Source organism: Heterodontus francisci, chromosome 1, assembly GCF_036365525.1.
Source record: "Heterodontus francisci isolate sHetFra1 chromosome 1, sHetFra1.hap1, whole genome shotgun sequence".
In the NCBI taxonomy this organism is placed as follows: Eukaryota; Metazoa; Chordata; class Chondrichthyes; order Heterodontiformes; family Heterodontidae; genus Heterodontus; species Heterodontus francisci.
This window is the reverse complement of record NC_090371.1, coordinates 119,000,726-119,013,870: the sequence shown is the minus strand read 5'-3', so window position 1 is coordinate 119,013,870 and position 13,145 is coordinate 119,000,726.

Below are 13,145 nucleotides of genomic sequence, written 5' to 3'. Positions count from 1 at the left end.
GAGCCCAGCACGTCAGTGCAAAAGGCAAGGCTGAAGCATTTGCAACCATCTTCAGCCAGACGTGCCAAGTAGATGATCCATTTTGGCCTCCTCCTGAGGTCCCCAGTATCACAGATTCCAGTCTTCAGCTAATTTGATTAATTCCACGTGATATCAAGAAACAGCTGAAGGCACTGGATACAGCAAAGGTTGTGGGTTCTGACAACATCTTGGCAGTAGTACAGAAGACTTGTACTCCAGAACTAGCTGCGTCCCTAACTAAGCTCTTCCAGTACAGCTACAACTATGTCTACCCGACTATGTGGAAAATTGCCCATGTATGTCCTGTCCACAAAAAGCAGGACAAATCCAATCTGGCCAATTACTGTCCCATTAGTCTATTCTCGATCATCATCAAAATGATGGAAGGTGTCATCGACAGTACTATCAAGTGCCACTTACTCAGCAATGACCTGCTCACCAATGCTCAGTTTGGGTTCCGGCAGGGCCACTCAGTTCCAGACCTCATTACAGCCTTGATTCAAACATGGACGAAAGAGCTAAATTCCAGAGGTTAGGTGAGAGTGACTGCCTTTGATGTCAAGGCAGCATTTGACCGAGTGTGACATCAAGGAGCCCTAGCAAAATTGAAGTTAATGGGAATCAAGGGGAAAGCTCTCCATTGGTTGGAGTCTTACCTAGCACAAAGGAAGATGGTTGTGGTTGTTGGAGGCCAAACATCTAAGCCCCAAGACATCTTTGCAGGAGTTCCTCGGCGTAGTGTCCTCGGGCCAACCATCTTCAGTTGCTTCATCAATGACCTTCCCTCCAACATAAGGTCAGAAGTGGGGCTGTTCACTGATGATTGCACACTGTCAGTACCATTTGGGACTCCTCTGATACTAAAGCAGTCCGTGTTCATATGCATCAAAGCCTGGACAACATCCAGGCTAGGGTTGATAAGTGGCAAGTAACATTGATGCCACACAAGTGCCAGGCAGTTACCAACTGCAACAAGAGAAAATCTAATCATCTCCCCGTGACATTCAACAGCATTATCATTGCTGAATCCTCCACCATCAACATCCAGAGGATGCCATTAATCAGAAACTGAACTGGAGCAGCCATATAAATACTGTGGCTATAAGAGCAAGTCAGAGGCTGGGAATTCTGCCGTGAGTAACTCACCTCCTTACTTCCCAAAGCCTGTCCACCGTTTACAAGGTACAAGTCAGGATTGTGAGCTGGCAGCACAAAATTGTTGGCCGTAATTTTACAACCCCTGTAGGAGCAGGCTAGAGGCGGTTGCGGGGGAGGAGGTGGACATAAAATTGTGTGGGAGGTGGGGGTGTTGCTCCCACTGCATTCCCACCCCCGCTGCAATTTTACGAGCGGTGGGAGAGGTGACAAATAGCCCGCCTGCATCAGGCCAATTGAGGCCCTTAAGTAGCCAATTAATTGCCACTTAAGGGCCTTCTCCCACTGCTGCTGGTATATTACTAGAGGCGGGCGGGAACTTTGTCAGCAGTGGAGGCCGCCCAGCAATACCAGGTGGCCTCCTTGTGGGCCTGAGGGGTGGGGCCCTCCAGATTGTCCACCCTGTGCCCCACTGAGGGCTCGCCAGCAGCTCCTGCTGCCCTCGCAAGTGCACCTCGCACCACCCTCCTGATTGACCCCCATCCACCTTGCCGTGGACCAGCTCATTGTTCCCAGCGAGGCTCAAAACCCCACTTACCTTTCTCGGCGCCAGCATCCACGATGCATCTTACGCAGGGTGCAGTCCCAGCAGTTGCCACCATTCCCAGTGGTGCTGCTGGGACTGAGAAGCTGCCAGCCCCCTGATTGGCCAGCAGCTCCTGGAAGTGGGACCTCCTGCCTCACAGGGCCGGGAGTCCTGCCAGAGGCCAATTAAGGGCCTGGACCACATAAAATCTCAGTGTGGCTCCCAGGCCTGGCGGAGGTAGGTTCACCCCTGGATTTTAAGCTGGTGGGCGGGGCCTCTGACTCAAAGTAAAATTCTGGCCGTCGTGTTGCCTACATTCTACTGAACAGGTGCAAGTTATTGTGCATCCTGATCCCTCCATCCGTTTTTGGTGACTCACGAATTTTACCCCCATGATGACATATTTGTGCTTCCAGTTTGATTGGATTGAAGAAATCTTGATTAAAATTCATACCAAAAAATTGTGCAGGCACTTTTTCTGATCATGAAAATATACAAGCTTGCTATTTTTAGTCTCAACTTTTTTGTTATATTTATAGAGTTTTCAGGATTACTTTTGATATGCTTTGGGTTTGCCTTGATGAAAATAGATAAAAATAAAAACTGATACTTGCCAGTATCAGGATAGCTCTTCGACTGATACAGTGAAACCACACCTTAATTAGTTTATAAGGCAAATTCACAGAGCATGTAGATAAAAAACATGGTTCTGTATAGCTACAGGACAGGTGAATCAAAGCATCTCTCTTCAGTGACAGAGAGGCACTAAATTTGTAATGGTATATACAGAAATAAACTGGAGCAGCCAGTGCAATTACCACATCTATTCTTTTTAATTTGTTATGAAACTTGGGGATGAATATTTTCTGTTCATTGAAGTGTTATGAAATGCTATCAGCTTAATTCTAAAGTGATGCCATGTGCTGGGAAAGATGAGCTAAGCTTAGCACGTGGGATGGCTTTCAAGGTATGGGATGGCATACAAGATTGACCATCACAATCAGCAGCATTTGTGCAGTAGTCTGGTGCCACCCTGTCCATTGAGAGTAGGCCAATTCTTCTGGAAACATAGATGTAATGCTTATGCATGTATTACGATGATGTAGGTAATTCGTAAGAGCTGATTGATTTGCTGTCTTTTGTGTAACCCAAGGTGGGAAGTTTCAAAACAGGACAGTGTGTCATGCAGGTGTTGCAAGAGATTTGAAACTGAGCAGAACAATGTGACATAACATCTCAGTTAAGTGCTTTATGTGATAAGAAATAAAATTACCACAAAATGCATTCTGTATGTGTTTGAATAAAGTATCCATGATGTCTCACATCAAACAATGTAACCTCAACCCTGATACATAGCTATTGCCTGTTCCACCATTAGTGGTATTATTTTTGCAACTTGACTCCAGTCTCAGCCTCAAAAATGCCATAAGTTATGCCCAGAAATTCTGATTATTCTGTGCCAACACAGACATCTCAAATCTATGGGCGCCAATATTTACAGGAAGACAGGGAGGGAGGAGTTCCAAGCAGGAAACCCGGAAGTATGGGTCTCCTAAATGTCCTGTAGAAGTTAACAGTAGGATGTATTTTAAATTTTATCAACAGGTTTCCCGTCTTAAAGCCTGCCTGCCTGGCAGTCAGGAATCCTGCAGCACAAGGCCACAGACAGGGAGCAAACAGGAAGAAGTAAGAGATCACGGGGAGGGGAGCTGGTGGTCAGTTGGGGAGAGGCTGTGTGCTCCTGATAGAGGGGGAGAGATGATTGCCGGGCAGAGGTGGAGAGATGGTGCTTGGGGGAGAGATCGTGGCTGGGTGAGAGATTGTGCTCATAAAATCATAGCATGGCGACAGCAAAGAACGAGGTCATTCAGCCTGCTGTGTCTGTGCCAGCTCTCTGCAACTGCAATTAAACTCATTCCACTGCCCTGCCCTTTCACTGTAGCCCTGCAATTTATTTCCCTCCAGCTGCTTATCCAATTCCCTTTTAAATGCCACGATTGTATCTGCCGTCGCTCTCAGGCAGCGCATTCCAGATCCTAACCACACGCTGTGTAAAAGTTTTTTCTCATGTAACCTCTAGTTCTTTTACTTATCATCTTAAATGAGTGTTCTTTGGTTCCTGATCCTTCCGTCAATGGGAATAGTTTCACTCTATCTGCTCTGTCCATATCCCTCATGATTTTAAACACCTCTATCAAATCTCCTCTCAGCTGTCTCTTCTATCAGGAGAACAACCCCTGCTTCTCTAAACTATCTAACCCTCATCCCTGGAACCATTCTTGTAAATCCTTTTTGCAACCTCTCTAAAGTCTTCACATCCTCCCTGAATTGTGGTGCACAGAATTGGGTATAATACTCTAGTTGAGGCCAAACCAGTGTTTTATAAAGGCTGATCATAATTTCCTTGCTTTTGTACTCAATCCCTCTAATTATGAAGCCTAGGGTCCCATATTCCTTCTTAACCATTTTCTCAACCTGCGTTGGTGAGAAATGATCAGTGTCAGGGGAGGAGATTGTGGTTGGAGGGAGAGATTGTGGTCAACGCTGGAGAGGTCATGATCTGGATGAAGAAACTATGGTCGGAGGGAAAGATAGTGTCTAGGGTGAAGAGATCATGGTCGTGGGAGAGATTGCAGTCAATGGGCAAACATTGTGGTGCTAAGGAGAGACTGTGGTCAGAACGGGAGAGTGGTAGAGTGTTTATGCTCAGGCAGATGGGGGGAGATTGCCATTGGGGCAAGATTGTGATCAGGAAGACAAGATTATGGTTGGGGGGGAGAGATTGCGGTCTGGGGAGATTGCAGTCTGTGGAGAGATTGCAGTCGGGGGGAGATTGCAGTCGGGGGGAGATTGCAGTCAGGGAGAGATTGCAGTCGGGGAGAGATTGCAGTCAGGGGGAGATTGCAGTCAGGGGGAGATTGCAGTCGGGGAGATATTGCAGTCGGGGAGAGATTGCGGTAGGGGAAAGATTGTAGTCGGGGAGAGATTGCGGTCGGGGGGAGATTGCAGTCGGGGAGAGATTGCAGTCGCGGGGAGATTGCAGTCGGGGAGAGATTGCAGTCGGGGAGAGATTGCAGTCGGGGAGAGATTGCGATCGGGGGGAGATTGCGGTCGGGGAGAGATTTCAGTCAGGGATAGATTGCAGTCGGGGAGAGATTGCGGTCTGGGGGAGATTGCAGTCTGGGGAGATTGCATTCTGGGGAGATTGCGGTCAGGGGGAGATTGCAGTCTGGGGAGATTGCAGTCTGGGGAGATGGCAGTCGGGGAGAGATTGCAGTCAGGAAGAGATTGCAGTCGGGGAGAGATTGCAGTCGGGGAGAGATTGCGGTCGGGCGGAGATTGCGGTCGGGAGGAGATTGCGGTCGGGGGGAGATTGCGGTCGGGGAGAGATTGCAGTCGGGGAGAGATTGCGGTCGGGGGGAGATTGCGGTCGGGAGGAGATTGCGGTCGGGGGGAGATTGCGGTCGGGGGGAAATTGCGGTCGGGGGGAGATTGCGGTCGGGGAGAGATTGCAGTCGGGGAGAGATTGCAGTCGGGGAGAGATTGCAGTCGGGGAGAGATTGCGGTCTGGGGAGATTGCAATCGGGAGAGATTGCAGTCGGGGAGAGATTGCAGTCGGGGAGAGATTGCGGTCTGGGGAGATTGCAATCGGGAGAGATTGCAGTTGGGGAGAGATTGCAGTCGGGGAGAGATTGCGGTCTGGGGAGATTGCAATTGGGAGAGATTGCAGTCTGGGAGAGATTGCAATCAGGGGCGAGGTTGGCCTGAATCTTGCTGTACCACCGCCAGGAGTTGCGGTGGGTAAATAAAATGGCGGCCGGCACCCATGGGCCGCGCACCGACATGATCTTGTGTCCGGCGATTCATTACCAGATGCACGGCGGCCGCCAACCCCGAATTACTTGGCAAGGGCAGCATTGGCAATGCTATGAACAGCGTCACCTGAGATGGGAGCAGGTTCTGGAGCCATCTTTAAAAGGCTGCCAGCTCTGTATTCACTTTCTCCCTGCATTGCAGTGACAATTCCGGCAGCAGCATTGTAGGAGTGTGAAAGACATCGCAAACAAATATAGGGGAGGTGGTGGTGTAGTGGTATCGTTACTGGTCTAATAACCCAGAGACCTAGGGTATTGCTGTGGGGACATGGGTTCGAATCCCACCACAGCAGCAGGTGAAATTTGAAATCAGTTAAGAAATCTGGAATTTAAAACTAGTCTAATGATGGCCGATTGTTGTAAAAAACCATCTGGTTCACTAATGTCCCTACATGTGACTCCAGACCCACAGCAATGTGGTTGACTCTTACATGCCCTCTGAAATGACCTCCTTGCTAACATCTGGGAGCTTGCACCAAAGTTGGGAGAGCTGTCCCACAGACTAGTCAAACAATTTCAAACAATTGCCTGACATAGTCATACTCATGGAATCATACCTTACAGACAATGTCCCAGACACTGCCATCACCATCCTTGTGTATGTCCTGTCCCACTGGCAGGACAGACCCAGCAGAGGTGATGGCACAGTGGTATACAGTTGGGAGGGAGTTTCCCTGGGAGTCCTCAACATCAACTCTGGTCTCATGGCATCAGATCAAACATGGACAAGGAAACCTCCTGCAAGATTACCACCTACTGCCCTCCCTCAGCTGCTGAGTCAGTACTTCTCCATGTTGAACACCATTTGGAGGAAGCACTGAGGGTAGAAAGGGTGCAGAATGTACTCTGGGTGAGGTCTTCAATGTCCATCCCCAAGAGTGGCTCAGTAGCACCACTGCTGGCTGAGTCCTAAAGGATGTAGCTGCTAGACTGCGTACGCAGCATGTGATGAGGGAAAAACATACTTGACCATGTCCTCACCAATCGGCCTGCTGCAGATGCATCTGTCCATGACAGTATTGGTAGGAGTGACCACCGCACAGTCCTTGCGGGGACAAAGACCCGCCTTCACATTGAGGATACTGTCCATCGTGTTGTGTGGCACTACCACCATGCTAAATGGGATAGTTCTCGAACAGATCTAGTAATGCAAAACTGGTCATCCATGAGGTGCTGTGGGCCATCAGCAGCAGCAGCAGAATTGTACTCAACCACAATCTGTAACCTCATGGCCCAGCATATCCCCCTCTCAACCATTACCATCAAGCCAGGAGACCAACCCTGGTTCAAAGAAGAGTGCAGGAGGGCATGCCAGGAGCAGCACCAGGCATACCTCAAAATGAGGTGTCAAACTGGTGAAGGTACAACACAGGGTGACTTGCGTGCAAAACTGCGTAATCAGCATGTGATAGGCAGAACTAAGCGATCCCATAACCAATGGATCAGATCTAAGCTCTGCAGTCCTGCCACATCCAGTTGTGAATGGTGGTGGACAATTAACTGGAGGAGGTGGCTCCGCAAATATCCCCATCCTCAATGATGGGGGAGCCCAGCACATCAGTGTGAAAGATAAGGCTGAAACATTTGCAACAATCTTCAGCCAGAAGTGCTGAGTTGATGATCCATCTCGGTCTCCTCCTGAAGTCCCCAGCATCACAGATGCCAGACTTCAGCCATTTGATTCAATTTGATTCACTCCATGCGATATCAAGAAATGACTGAAGGAACTGGATAGTGAAAAGGCTGTGGCCCCTGGCAATATTCCGGCAATAGTACTGAAGACTTGCGCTCCAGAACATGCCACTTCCCCAGCAAAGCTGTTCTAGTACAGTCACATCACTGGCATCTACCCGGCAAGGGGGAAAATTGTTCAGGTATGTCCTGTACACAAAAAGCAGGACAAATCCAACCCAGACCATCTGTCTGCTCTCAATCATCAGTAAAGTGATGGAAGTTGTCACCAACAGTACCATCAAGCGGCACTTGCTCAGCAAAAACCTGCTCTGTGACGCTCAGTTTGGGTTTTGCCAGGGCCACTTAGCTCTAGACCTCATTACAGCCTTGGTTCAAACATGGACAAAAGAGCTGAACTCAAGAGGTGAGGTGAGAGTGACTGCCCTTGACATCAAGGCAGCATTTGACCGAGTATGGCATCAAGGAGCCCTAGCAAAGCTGAGGTCAATGGGAATTGGGGGAAAACTCTCTGCTGGTTGGAATCATACCTGGCACAAAGGAAGATGGTTGTGGTTGTTGGTGGTCAATCATCTCAGCTCCAAGACATCACTGCAGGAGTTCCTCAGGGTAGTGTCCTAGGCCCAACCATCTTCAGCTGCTTCATCAATGACCTTCCTTCAATCATAAGGTCAGAAGCGGGGATGTTGGCTGATGATTGCACAATGTTCAGCAGCATTCAGCACCTGGATGGAGGTTGCAGATGAGGTTAGCAGCTGTGAGGTCATCAGACGAGACTGGGTGCAGTGCCATAAGAGGGTTAATGACCTGCTTCATTCAGCAAAGGTAAATGGCACGTTTCCACATTGCTCGGTGTGATCTGGCAGTCTCCACACTGTATGCAACATGGGTGCCACTGCCATTTCCGAGACAGGGAGGGTTGATGGCACATGAGTGGCAGCAAGTGTGAAGTGAGTCTCCTTCGTTAGTACCTCAGACCATTCCTCATATACTGAAGCAGTTCCTGTAGAAATGCAGCAAGACCTGGACAATATCCAAGCTTGGGCTGATAAGTGGTAAATAACATTCGTGCCACACAAGTGCCAGGCAATGGCCATCTCCAACAATAGAGAATCTAATCATCTCCCCTTGACATTCAATGGCATTACCAACACTGAATCCCCCACTATCAACATCCTAGGGGTTACCATTGACCAGAAACTGAACTGGAGTAGCCATATAAATACCGTGGCTACAAGAGCAGGTCAGAGGCTAGGAATCCTGAGGTGAGTAACTCACCTCCTGACTCCCCAAAGCCTGTCCACCATCTACAAGTGACAAGTCAGGAGTGGGATGGAATACTCTCCATTTGCCTGGATGGGTGCAGCTCCAACAACACTCAAGCCTGGACGGAGGTTGCAGATGAGGTTAGCAGCTGTGAGGCCATCAGACGAGACTGGGTACAGTGCTGTAAGAGGGTCAATGACCTGCTTCATTCAGCAAAGGTAAAAGGCATGTTTCCATATTGCTCGGTGTGATCTGGCTGTCTCCACACCATATGCAACATTGGTGCCACTGCCATTTCAGAGACAGGGAGGGTTGATGGCACATAAGTGGCAGAATATGTGAAGCAAGGCTCCCTCGTTAACACCTTAGAGCGAGTCAGACCCATGGCAGGGTGAGTCCATCTGCCAGACCAGGCATCCCCCACATATTGCTGACATGCCCATGTTGGTGCCACCATGATCTTGACATCTGGCAATGTTCACTATTTGCATTCTTGTTTTTCAGGAGAAGAGAGCCCAGAACAGCAGGGAATCAGCCAGAACTGGAAGCGATGTGCCCGACATCAGGCCGCTGTCGCAGGCCGAAGAGGAGGCGATGGAGCTAGCCGGGAGATAAGGAGCAGGTGCCATTTCGGACATGGAGCTCAGGGTCCTAGTTGACGAGAGTGATTATCACCAAACACAGAATGATTCACCTCCTATGCTGTCCTCATTGCGACATGTGTACCTTAACACCTAAATGTCTGTTCTTCTCATTGTATCTTTCAGGGCGATGCTCGCCAATACCTCCAGGGACCCAGGGAATGACGACTACCTGTGAGGATGAGCTACATTTAGAGGATGTACCGTCCATGATTCTCCTGCACCTTCCACCAGTGCAGATACTCTCACCTCGATGGGTGTCCAATTGGCAGTAGAATCAGGGTCACAAGCTGGTGAGAGAACAATACAGGTGCCCGAGCAGTTGGCTGAGGCTGAGACAGCTGAGGCCTCTGACAGTCACAGGACTATGGGTGGCCAGGCCCATGCTGAGCCTAGGGCAGCACAGTGGCGCAGTGGTTAGCACTGCAGCCTCGCAGCTCCAGCGACCTGGGTTCGGTTCTGGGTACTGCCTGTGTGGAGTTTGCAAGTTCTCCCTGTGACTGCGTGGATTTCCACCGGGTGCTCCGGTTTCCTCCCACAGCCAAAGACTTGCAGGTTGATAGGTAAATTGGCCATTGTAAATTGCCTGTAGTGTAGGTAGGTGGTAGGAGAATGGTAGGAATATGGGACTAATGTAGGATTAGTATAAAATGGGTGGTTGTTGGTCGGCACAGACCCGGTGGGCCGAAGGGCCTGTTTCAGTGCTATATCTCTCTATGATGGTGAGCCTCTGTTGACGGCAGCACGGGGCATAATGGAGTTGCAGAGAGATAAGGCAACATCTGGCAGAGATGCCTGAGGCCACACACAGCCTTGAGCTGACGGTGGGGGAGTCCATCCATGACATGAGTGCTGCCATGTCTCAGGCATGTGAGTGCATGGTTTCCTCCATTGAGAGGTTAGTAACCCTCATGGAGAGCCACATTCCACAGATGCTCAACCGCCTGCAAACCATCGCCTCAGGCATGACTGAAATCCAGTAGTGGCTGGGTGAGAAAAGGAGCATGGAGAGTGTTCCTGGTCCTTCTCTGGAGTGGAGGGAGACTCCAACAAGCTTTGAGAGGGAGGAGGAGAGGCTGCCCTCCACATCAGGCAGGCAGAGGATGACCGTCCAAGTCATCCCAGGCCAAGGGGCATCCTGATCAGCAGCCTGCCTCCAATCCAGCTGCCAGCGCAGAGGCCACACTGCGAAGGAGCACCCACAAATGTAATAAAAAGGCAGCTTGGCACATGTGGGTATTCATGGGTGAAACGAATATGTCATGTACACTTTAATTAAATGTGTTGTCCTGCCAAACATCAGCTTTTATTGTCCAAATAACGCATGCCAACATGAGTTGATTATTTGTCTTTCCATTACATCTTAAGCCTGACCGTCCTGCCAATGTAAGCAATATCATTGCCATGTCAATATGCACGATGTGACACAGTACAGATGAAGTCACATGAGCAATGACTCAGTTAGCTGCTGCCTGTCACACTGGAGAGATGGACATTACAGAGACAGAAGACTTCAGACGAGATGCAGGATGGTGCTTTGTGCTCTGAGGAACATTGTGGGATTCTGTAAGCGCTCAGTTATCAGTCGTTGCCTTGCCTCTCTTGCTCACTGCTCACCTTGTTGACCCTCCATCACTACTCTCTGTGCTCCTGAGTGATTGTTCTTGGGTGGCCTCTGTGTCCTCATCGTCAGAGGATGTGCCCTGCTCCCATAACTCTTCATCCTGCAAGGCCTCACCCCACTGGACCGGAGTGTTGTGCAGAACGCAGCACACTACAATGATGCACCCAACCCTGTCTGGTGCATACTGAAGGGCTCCACCAGATCTATCGAGGCAGTGGAAGTGCATTATCAGCATAATGATGGCCTGCTCAATGGTAGCTCGGGTGGAGCCATGGCAAGCATTGTAGTGCTCTTCTGCATCGTTGCTGGGGTTCCTCACTGGCATCATAAGCTATGTCATTAAGAGGTAGATCTTATCACCAAGAATCCATCCCTGTAGCTGAGTCGGGGGGAGTGAACAGTAGTGGCACCTGGAACTGCCACAGTATCAACGAGTCATTGCAGCTGCCTGGGAAGCGGGCACACGCTTACAGGAAGCATTTCCTGTGGTTGCACAAGAGTTGGACGTTGATGGAATGAAAGCCCTTTCTGTTGAGGTATGCGGCTGGTTGTTCCGTGGGAGCCTTGATGGCCACATGAGTGCAGTCGATGACGCCCTGCACTTGTGGCAAGTGGCACTTGTGGCACACATGTCGCCAATGGATCCCTGGAATGGTCCAGAGGCATAGAAGTTTAGGGCCACAATAACTTTGAGGGTCACAGGCATAGGGTGACCACCAAAGCCTATTGTTTGCAGGTCACTATTCATTAGTGCGCAGAGGTGTGTGCCTCTCTGGTCATCCACAGTCATCTCTGACACTGGCACTCAGACATCTGCAGATATGTCATGCGAGGCCTATCGACTCACTGACATGTGTCGGCGACTCTATGCCTTGGTGGGGGCTGCTGCTGCTGTTCATGTCTGGGAGATTTCTCATGGGCCCCACCTGCCTCTTGGGCCCGCCTCCAGTGGAGATGCCTCATGACGGCAAGGGGATCCAAGAAGGCTAGGTAGATCATACCCATCTCTATTTTCCTCATAACTTTGGGTTCATTCACAATGTCAATTTCACCTATCAGGGCAGAGATTTGTGTTAATTCCTGCTTCAGCACTGTTCCAGCATGAACTGTATGGTATGGCATGAACCACCGACAGCAGCAACCTGTACAGTTTCCCAGTTGCCTCCCCCACCCCCAAACACTTTATCCACTTCAGAGTTCACCCCTTCCACCCCCTTTGCTGATACATGGTTAATGGATACAGAGTTTCAAACCCTATTCCCCCCCCACCCACCCATCTCATTTCTGGCTACTTAAATTTAATGCAAATGTCTGAGATCGCTACAAAAACAAATAAGAGCAGGGTATTACCTACCAACCTTTGCAGGCACTGAGGACTCTCACCTCAGTGGCGTAAGCTTTTTAAGGACAGGAACGTGAAGGCATGTGAGTGCCGCACGTCACCTGAAAGGGCAGTGCCATGGAGGTTGACCATGGAGGAAAGACAATGGAGGAGGTTAAACTGATCAACCATATTCAAGGCTAGAGAAAGGTCAAGAAAAATGAGGAAAGGTAACACCCATGATTGTAATTGTAATCTGATTTAGATTCAGTGAATCTAAAAGGTAGGTTCTTTTATTGAAGATACTAACACTCGCAGAAATACTGGGAATGTCCTTTACTTGGTTGTTACTGTTTTAGCTGCTTGCAGTGAGTGCTCAGAGTTCACAAGTGTCTGTGCATCATATCCTGTCTAGGTGATGGACAGCCGTCTGAGGTGTGCCCCTTAAAGAAACACTAGTATTTAAAGCAATAAGAACATAAGAAATAGGAGCAGGAGTAGGCCATTCTGCCCTTCGAGCCCGTTCTGCCATTCAATTAGATCATGGCTGATCTTCTACTTCAACACCATTTTCATGCACAATCCCCGTATCCCTTGATGTTTTTAATATGTAGAAATGTATCAATCTCAGTCTTGAACATACTCAACGACTGAGCCTCCACAGCCCTTTGGGGCAGAGAATTCCAAAGATTCACCACCCACTGAGTGAAGAAGTTTCTCCTCATCTCAGTCCTAAATGGCCTACCCCTTATTCTAAGACTGTGTCCTCTGGTTCTGGACTCACCAGCCAGGGGAAACATTCTTCCTGCATCAACCCTGCCGAGTCCTGTAAGAATTGTGTATGTTTGAATGAGATCACTTCTCATTCTTCTAAACTCCAGAGAATAAATGCCAATACCACAACATTTCCCTTTATTCCAATGTACAAATGTGTCATGCAATCATTTGAGCAATTTGTAATACAGTGATGCGAAAGGCATTAAATGTTAACAATAACAGTAATAAAGTTACGAGTCTCTGCGGC